General features: G+C 30.6%; 1 long non-coding RNA gene across 1 annotated transcript; it reads left to right on the forward strand.

The window, feature by feature from the left end:
• The first annotated feature begins 7502 nt into the window (after positions 1 to 7502).
• On the forward strand, positions 7503 to 8795 carry LOC111892162 (uncharacterized). Its single transcript, XR_002850464.3, has 2 exons — positions 7503 to 8424; positions 8510 to 8795. It is a non-coding gene; the product is annotated as an uncharacterized LOC111892162 (long non-coding RNA).
• Positions 8796 to 10462: the final 1667 nt, after the last annotated feature.

Below are 10462 nucleotides of genomic sequence, written 5' to 3' on the forward strand. Positions count from 1 at the left end.
TCTAAAACTTGGGCCAAAATAGTAAACTTTGGACCAAATTTGTAATAAAGTTTAAAATCTGGGCCCAAAGTGTAAATTTTGGACCAAATTTTGAAATCTAGGCCAAAAATGTAATTTTTAAAAGTTGGATGAACTGTTGACCAGTAAAAGGGTTATATTGAATACAATTACTGGTTTTTGGGACTTAATTGAATAAAAAAAAGGTATATAGACTAATTCGATTATGAGGCTAATACGTAAGACAGTTTTTCCATATATATATATATATATATATATATATATATATATATATATATATATATATATATATATATATATAGAGAGAGAGAGAGAGAGAGAGAGAGATTTAAGTTATTTTGAGAACACCATAAAAGTTGAGAACACGAAAACATATCTTCGCCATCCAAATATATAGATCTATGGCCGCAATTGAAGTGTCATTTATGTAAATTTTAAAACTTATGTTATCAAGTTGTAACTTATAAATTGATGTTAGAGGTATAAAGAGGATTTGACTTTTAATTGTTTCCTTATTGACTTACTGTTAGGGTTGCTAAATATACATTAAATTCGATCCCTAATTTCTCTCAATTTCTCTCTCATGCATGCGGCTTCAAGATTGGGCCAACATTTGCCTCTCACAGATCATTTCATTAGCCTTCAATCACTGTTTATTCAAGAAACTTGCACCTTCAACCATTGCCTTCAAGAAGCCTTAACCTTCAGCCATTGTATATAGAACATACATGTTTAATACCAAATCAATAGATGAATCTATGGGATGATACGTCGTTTCAGAACTTACCAAGTCATACAGTAGTTGTTGTCAACCAACGTCCATTGCAAATGTAAGGCAAATCGTGGTCAATTACATAAGCTCTTGAAAACCTATGTAAGGTTTTGATCTGCACGATCATGAATTCTTATTTTTTGTGTCATTCCACTTATATATTCATAAAAATATATGACTTTCAATCAGCCATGAATCGTCAATTTGTTTCTTTTTTTTTTTTTTTTTTTTTTTTTTTTTTTTTTGTAATGGCCAAAAAACCACTGTATTACATGAAGAATTTGTAAATGATTATTATGTGAATATGGTTAAAATCATAAATAATTACACCCCGAATGAGAATTTGAAATAATTCATCAAGTGATATATTCATAAATGATCAATATGTGATGTTACATATAATCATAAATGATCACATCGCAAATTTAAAATAATGTCCGGTAATATTTTTGATATAATATAGCTATATTCAATAATTATTTCCTAACAAATTTGAAATAATGCCCAATCTTTATTGCTACAGGTTCATATTTATATTTAGTAAACTCAGAAAAAAAAAAAAAAAAAACAAAACAAAAGAGTAAATTACACGAATAGTCCCTATGGTTTGGGGTAATTTGCGTGTTTGGTCCCTAACTTACTTTTTTAACTCGGAAGGTCCCTACTGTTTGTTTTTGTTACGCGTTTGGTCACTGTCTTACCTAAAAAGATTGTTTTGCCCTTGATTTTTTGATTTATTTAAATAAACACACACCAAATCCCACTCCCTCACCTTACCTCCTACCTAAATATCCAATTGCACATTTATATTTCAAAAACAACCTGCATATATCATTGTAAAATGGTATATTTATGGAGTCCATGTTATTTAATAACATTTAAGATTTACTTTATGGTTCAAAATGTATAGGCATGTAACTAATTTAGGTTCTCCTGTGGACATGTACAAAATGGTGCAAAATGATAGCATCGCCCCTTCGTCTGTGGAAACTAATTTGGAACTTGAACAGGATAACCCAAATTGGGACCGGAATAGAAGAGCCCAAATTACATGTCGACATGTACATAGATCAAATTAGTTCACAGGATTTTAAATGTATTTGCGGAAGGCTTATGTTCATGGCTACCAGGCTGTCCTGCTGTCTGTATGAATAAGTCAAACTCCAGAGAAGAAATAAGTCAAATACTTGATCAAAACTGTTGTTTCTTACCTGTATCTGAAGATTTACAATATAAGATTTACTTAATCAGGTTAAACGAACTAGAACTAAAACAACTTGTTCATTTTAAGACAATATGTAACGGTTTGTTTTACTTAAAACAATTTGATTCCTCTTTTGAAATGGTGTTATGAACAGAGGTCATAAGAGAGATTTAGGGATCGTCTTTGTAAACTTTAACTTTTTTGTTTTAAATGATGAAATTTTATGTATGGACTTTCATAATATAAGCAATCAACTTCTTACCACCTTATGCACACACATGTCACTGAATTAAAAATAATACAACCAAAATCCAACCCCCGCAAAGCGGGGATCCTTCTCTAGTTCACTATAAAGAAAGTTCGATCGTATGTTACATTTGGATCCGTGTATGATTAATTGCTAATATAATATACAAATTTGAATAATTAATTTAAATGGGGTTTTTACATAATTAAAGAAAAATAAAAATATACATTTGAAAACATTTTAACTAGTCGGTACTGTATTTAAAAATTAAATCTAAAAATTTGCCGATCGGATATTTTAAATTTAATAAATTTTTAATACCAACGACCCTGCCGATGACGCTGCCGCCGAACTAAACGCCGATGTCGTCGTTTCAAGACCATGAAGAACCTGTTTAATAATCATTCTTTCGTTGCTAATGTCGTCATTTGAATATCTTTTTTTGGGAACTCGTCGAAGATAGTTTAGTCTGAGTTTTGGCTAAATGTAAGAATATTTCAAAAGGATGGTGTATTTTATTGAGATTCATGCCCAAAAAAAAAGCATGAACCAATCGTCAACATAAATCATCTTTCTTTTGTTGCGATTTATATTACATGATGGAGAATGTCAAACATTTTTTTCCATCTCATAATAAAAAGTATGGTGATTCCCAGATTTGTCTAAGATTATTGGTTCATGTAATGGCGTCATACTAGTGACAAGCAAGAAATACAACTTCTTTTTGATAAATTCATTGATGAAGGGGGTTTAAGTGACAAGCTAGAAATACAACTTCTTTTTGATAAATTCATTGATGAAGGGGGTTTAGGAGCTTCCAATTCACGTCAACCCCCACCCCCATCCCACCTCCACCGTGTTTCATTTAAGGTTTAACTTTTCTAGATTATGCTTGGTTTAGGTCACGAACACAATTTTGGGGATTATAAAGCGATTTCGATTTGCTTTTTGAAAAATTCATGTGTACAAGTCTACTTCTATTTTCAAGAACATGATCATAGGTGCCTTTTCATGACTGTCCTATCCAATGGTGTTCTACTTCGGACACTAATTTTTTAAGTTGATAACCAAAAAAAAAAAAAAAAAACTAAAGACTATATTAGTTAGGCTTATCTGGATTGTATTATGACTTTACTTGGGTTTCGGCCGAAGTGAAGGGGTTAGATAAAGGATTGTCTTAAATCCTCTCGAGCGTTTGTTTTTGGTAAACATGGGTCCTACTTTTTACCTTTCTTTACATAATCGTTTAAGGAAAAATGATTTTTTTTTGTCTCTTTTCTTATTCATTTTATCTAACAAGACACTTTATGTCGTCATTCGGGATGCAACTTAAAATGTGTTGATTAGAGGAGTTCGTAGGGGCTGGGATGATTTTCACATGTACCAATTATTTACATAGTTGATGTCTTGTTTCTCTTAGTCCCAAGTTTATATTTAGAATATTGTTTGGACGTTGAGCTGTAGAGTATCTCATTTATCCTTTTGGAAACTTTACCAAATATTGTTTGTGAAGTTAGAGACCTACCATCATGATGTTTTTGAATTTGCAACTCATCATGATGTTTCTGAATTCCCAACTTAGCATTGTCGTTAGAAAGAAACAAAAGAACAAGAGATATGTACCAAAGAAGCATATATCATAATCACACCAAATCGTACCTAACTATAGGGATAAAATTTTGTCTATTCCTTTGATTTGTACAATGATGGGATGGGGGTTAATCTTTGACGAAAATTGGTTTTGTAGATCACACCCCTACCGGCCTTCATCTCACTTTATCTACACTCCTATGAACCCTCTCTCATGCTAAGGATAAACCACACCACAAAGTCAAATAGTTTATTCTCTGCCATAGATGCGTAACCACTAGAACTTCTCAATTTCACTCACTTTCTGCATGATGCCCAATAGTGGACCCTACCAAGAATATCACCATCAAACCTCTTTTTATATTTCCAACATACAATGTATATAATACATAATAATCCTTTAACACAACCATTCCTCTCTCTCTCTCTCTCTCTCTGTCTCTCTCTCTCTCAAAAGAATACATCATCTACCCACCGTAATGTGGAAGAATTTGATGATTTGCAGCCGTTAGCATGTACTTAAAGTCGAAGTTAATATTTTAATACCTCAACTTTTTTTTATTCCACAATATACCCCTAAATCATTATTCTTTTAATTATTTTTCATTATTGATTTCTAAATTTATCAGTTTCCTCCTTAATTTCATCTTTTCAGCTATTTTATTTTATGTAATTATTTATATTTTAATCTTCCTTATGACATCTAACTCATTGTATTTTAAATTAATTTCCACGTAAACCCCTTTTTCTTAATTTAGATTAAAGTTTAGTCCATTTCATACTCCTTATTTCATCTTTTCACATTCTTTTATAATTTGAGTAACTTTTATCTTTTCTATCATTAAAACGCCTAACCCCAAATTCAGAGTGTTACTGTCACGCCTCTTGAAAACTTAGTTATAAAAAGTAATACAACCGAATTATAATTTGGGTGGATTGGATCGGATTTAACTTTGGTTAAATTTTTCGAAACCATGTTTTGAAAACCAAAAGAACACCTCCTGGCTATACATCTCAAAGATCCTCAATAACCCTCTCAATGACAAATGACAAAGAAATATGAACTCAATATTAGACATTGAAGACTCCAAAATCAGAGAAAAAACACAAGCCTCATAGAGAAAAAAATCCACTATATAATAAATTTTTCTATAACATAAAGTCATCTATTGATAGGCTTGTAGCGTAACGGTATCAATTGTCGATGGAGAAGGTGCCCCTCAACCATGTATTCATGGTGCAAGTATCGCTTGAGACAAAAGAAGTAGTTTAGGAGTACGGTAGGGAGTATATGTGTTTTCAATTCTAAAAACAGATAACCTCTCTCAATCCCCTCCAAAAAGATGCATCAACACTTTTAATTAGCTATGAACATTTTTCTATATTTTAAAGAAAGAGAGGAAAATAAAAGAAGCAAGTACTATAAGTAAATGTGATTTTGGTACTTTGAATCAAAGCCTTGGAATCATTTTATTGGCTTGGAGATCACTGTATCTTTTTACCTTCTATCAATGTGGGACAAAAAAACTGTATTTCATATTACTTAATATCTCATCTATCTCCACCTCCTTAAACGAAATACAATAAAAGAGTATCATAATTCTAAAGTAATAAAATTATCATACTTCTGCCAACAATCATAATTCTAAAGTTATAAAATTATCATACTTTACCATAAAAAAATATCACCACTTAGAATAATTAATCCTAAGAATATCACCTCAGTACATGTTGAAACCTTCTAAAATATTTATAGTAAAACTTCCATGTTTGGCATACCTAATAGTTTATCATCCATAAACATAAACTTTCTCCACACATCTCGCATATTTTTCAATCCAATGTACGTGTGTAACTCCACAAATTTGCTAACATAAATTGATACATTTTTTGATTCGTAAGAGTCTATTGTTGTTTGTTGTTGTTTGGGCTTCAATTCAGTCCATTAGGATTAACAACTAATTTCATAAACCTTAATACTTAAATTAATCCAAAAGCCAAACCTTAAAAGCCTAAATATCAAAATATTTTAAAGGTTATAATTTTTAGTATCCCGGTAGTCCAGTTCATCAAATCGGTGAACTATGAAAAATAAACAATGAAAATAAGATATTATTTTTTTTATTCTGGAATCCCGACCCAATTGGATAAAATTGTTTACCAAGAACAAACCATAGGATGATAGGATTCATTACACCACGGTTGTAGATTTCCTTAAATACACGAGACTAGGATAAGTCAGATCATCTCTATTGGTATCCTTATATATCTAACAAAAACATATGCTAGATCGACACCTTCAAACCACATCACCACCTACTTTGACTCTTGTGGCCGACTAGTAACACCAATGGAGGTGGTAGGGAGCATCATGGTTTATTAGGAGATGAAAGGAGGCAATTTTGGGTTCCAACTGATGACTGTTACCGAAAATTATAAACTACTTTCCTTAAATACTTGTTCAATTTGGTGCACTATAGGAAAACCATTTCATGCCATTAAACAATTATATTATATTCGTATATTTAATTATTAGGTTATAACCCATAAAAACCAAAGTTTATATGTTCAAAATTAAATATTTCTTCTTTAACATTTTTAGTTAACCTACAAAACCATAAATAATATCATTTAAAAACATGTGGATTATACGAACTTTGAACGGTTGATGTGCTAAAGAGCCTTTTTAGATTTTTTATGATCTAAATATAATTTTCTAAGCTTTCTACTCTCTCTAGCATTAGCATGGTAAATGTCCTCTTTTGATGCTATAAAACAAAATGTAGACAGTTAAATGTTATCAGGGTATAAACATTAATAAACCATTACTTGAAAGAATTAATAAATTCACATAACAAATAATATTGTTTATTAAATTAATAAGATAAAAATAAAAAACAAACAAAAAATATCACTGCTCTCGTTTATGTTTAAAACATATGTAGCGATATATATATATATATATATATATATATATATATATATATATATATATATATATATATATATATATATATATTATACATAAAATACATAACAAATGTTTTAAACAACGCAATTTATTATCGCCATGATTTTTGAGGTACTGACGTAGCGAAAATATTTTTCGATTTTCTATTATCCAAATATATTTTTCTTGTTTTTCTTCTCTTTTGAGAGTCAGTTTTCTACGTATTATTTAGAATATGCAAAACAATAGTAGTTACTTTGAAAAAAAATATTAAGAATAAAATATAATATATATATATATATATATATATATATATATATATATATATATATTATAAGAATAAAATATAATATAAAATATATAATACTTTTATAACATATAAAAATTCTAAAAAATATATATGTATTGTCTAAAAGTGTATATATAAATATATGATTAATATTAATACTATAATATATAAATAGTATATGATAAAGTGATTGTGATTGTTTATTATTACTAATGACTTTCTATTAATTTTAAAAGAATATTTATGAAAAAAATTACAATTGTTTTTTTATAGGTAAATATCACATTTATAAAAATACGTACACAAAATACATCAGATACAATAATTCCGCACAACCAACTATCTATCTAGTTATTATTTGTTATTGTTAAAATATTATATACATACAATAATTTTGTGTTCCATTAGGAATAGTGAATTAATCTTATTGGACCAATTTATTTTTTCTTCTGATGCTTCTCGGTTCTTCTCGCCTTTTCACCCTTTCAATTATCCATCGCCCTATTTTTTTATCTCCCCACCGCCCCTTACTTTTGAGGTTTTCCAAGTTTTCTCTGAGCTGCTTTGGCCGGTGAATACATTTCACCCTCCACTGCTTCACCGACGTTGTAAGCCAATTAGATTAGGATTGGTGTCATTTCTCTAGCTACCGATTGCTTCATCTAATATCTTCCCGATCGTTCTAATTTTTTCATCGCACTCTTCTCAACCAATCATCACTCACACCACTAAGGATTTTCAATCCAGAATCCAACTACCTCTTTTCTCACGTCCACCGTGTGATGGTTTCGCCGGCGGATTCCCTGTTTCCATTCCCGACTCCCTTTTCTTGCCTCTTTGTTAACGACCCCTTTTGGTGGAATTTCGTCGCCTCACTACCACCAACAGTCTTATGTGCCGAGCCTGAAGACTTCATGGTGGGTTTTCGTTCTTGGCGGTGACGGTTCCATCAAAGCTACTTGCGACAAGGTAATTTTCCTTGCTTCTTTTGGTAGCTTCATATTTTGTTCATTCGAAATCAGGTGGCCTACCCTTTTCAGTTTCCCAACATTAATCTACCTTTCATGTCTCATTGAAGACCTGGAAACCCCAATACTGGCAGGATTGCTCTTGCTAAGAAAAATTGAAGTGTGTGACTGGATTAATGGATAGTAGGTCACTCAATTTCCTTACAGCTGAGGTCAAATCCATTACAGTTTAATAGAACAGGTCTCCAATTACACATGAAATTTAATTATGCCCTACCCAGTTGATATTGAATTTTTAAGTTGAGTTTCACAATGTATCCTAGCTGCTTGATGAAATGCTTGAACCAGATTGTCCTTTACTATATTTTTTTCCGCGCTTACTACAGGTAAAGGATAAAAAAATTGTTTATGTTTGTCCAATTTGATATGCTTTTCATTGTAAATTGAAATTTTTTGTGATATTCTTGACAGCCTGTTCAGGGGTTTGTGGAAGTTGATGATGATTACATTCAAGATGATTTCAACCTCTGTGTGTTAAGCATTCAAGTTCCTTATTTTTATTTTGCACTTGATCTAATCTTAGATGTAGAATCTTTTGATGGTAAGTTGTATTATTGTTTTCTGAATCTTGGATATTTTTTTACATTAAAACTACTAATCTATTCAATCTTTTTATAGAAGCAATTGTAATTGATATCAACATCAAAATATTATACATACCCAACACATTAAAGAAATATTCTTTTCTCTTAGCAAACTGCCCATTTAAGCGACCATTGTGAGAAATAAATAATTGTTAGTCATTTGTCTTTGATTCCTTAAAACTGCATTATGGAACATAAATAATTGTTAACTTTTGATTCCTATTGCTCCTTTAACATCGAGTTCTGAAAAGGAAGAGTTTTCCTTTTCAATTTTGTGTAAATGTCTTTTGTGCTGTTTGGTTCGCCGAATGTTGCTGAAGGAATTTAAATTGGAATTGGAAAATGAATCTGTCAGGAATTTGAATCCAATTCCATGTGTTGTTTCGTTAGCAGGAAATGGAATTGGAATTAATTTCAGATTCTGTTTGGTTCGTTGGAAATGGAATTGGAATTCATGTAAAATGCCATAATTGACCTTTTGTCTGTTATGCTTTAATTTGCTTTGTTTCTATGTTATATGTAAATATATATTATATAAATTATTAAAATAGTAAAAAAAATCCAATTTACTATACCATTAAACTTATTTTTCATATTTCTTCAACAATTGAAACCCAAATATCAAACGAAATCTTTAGCAACTTCCTTTTCATGTTCAAGATTCTTCTACATGCTATTTCTTTCATCTTTTCATGTCAATAAAAAAGAGCATAATTGTGTTACCAATCTTTCTAAATTCAATAGTAAACTTATAACAAAAAAGAAGTTGAGATTTCACACACCTTTTATGTTTTTGCAAAAGACAATTCACCAACAGTAAAACTCATATCTATATAACTAAAATAGCACAATCAATTTTCACAATGATGTGAAATAAAAAAGAGATTGACAAACAGGATAAGAAATCGATTTTAACAATCATTCAGTTAACAAAAATTGACAGCAATCCATTCCAGTAACAAAGATTTTAAGAAATCGATTTTAACAAGTATTCAAAAAACAATAACAACGGTTTTAAAAAACCATCAATTTTGACAGAATGTAGACAACAACAACAATTTTAACAAGCATTCAACTAATAGAAATTGACAAACAGGAAGAGACATTGATTTTCAGGAGATGAGGTTGAGATAAACAGGAAGATAAATCGGTTTTAAGAAACCATCGATTTTGACAGTGAATTAAGAGCATGAGAGATAGCGAGATTGAGATCGAGGCAATTCACAAACGTAGGAATTCGAAGGAATTGGAATCCTTTTCCCCCGAATTCCATTCCATTCCTGCCAACCAAACAACCCCTTTGAGAATCAGAATCAGAAGGTAGAATGATAAATAGCCAGTAAGCCATTAAATGCCAACATGAAAACTAAATTTGTTAAATTCTAACCCATGCCGTTAAAAGTATCATGACGTCACCAACTTAAAAGCTCACTAAATGCTTCGAGGAAACTTCAAGTAAAGATATAAATTAGTTTTCACAAGAACAACACAATAATCAGAACTCTATAAATGTAGATATTCTGAGAAATCATTACTAAGTTTACTGTTTACAGGAATAGAAAACCATAACTCTTAATGTTTAAGAAAACATTAAATTCCAAGTTTCCAACTCTTGTCTTCACTCTTTTGCTCTCCGGATTAAAAGTTAGTACTTAGTAATCACAAAGATCAATTAAAAATAAAGTATCAAGAAGCCAGAAATCGGGACAAAGGATATACACTATCCATAAATCGACTATAATAGGCAAAGCTGGAATGGAATTCATAAATTGAATGGCTG

This window comes from Lactuca sativa, chromosome 4, assembly GCF_002870075.4.
Source record: "Lactuca sativa cultivar Salinas chromosome 4, Lsat_Salinas_v11, whole genome shotgun sequence".
Classification (NCBI taxonomy): domain Eukaryota; kingdom Viridiplantae; phylum Streptophyta; class Magnoliopsida; order Asterales; family Asteraceae; genus Lactuca; species Lactuca sativa.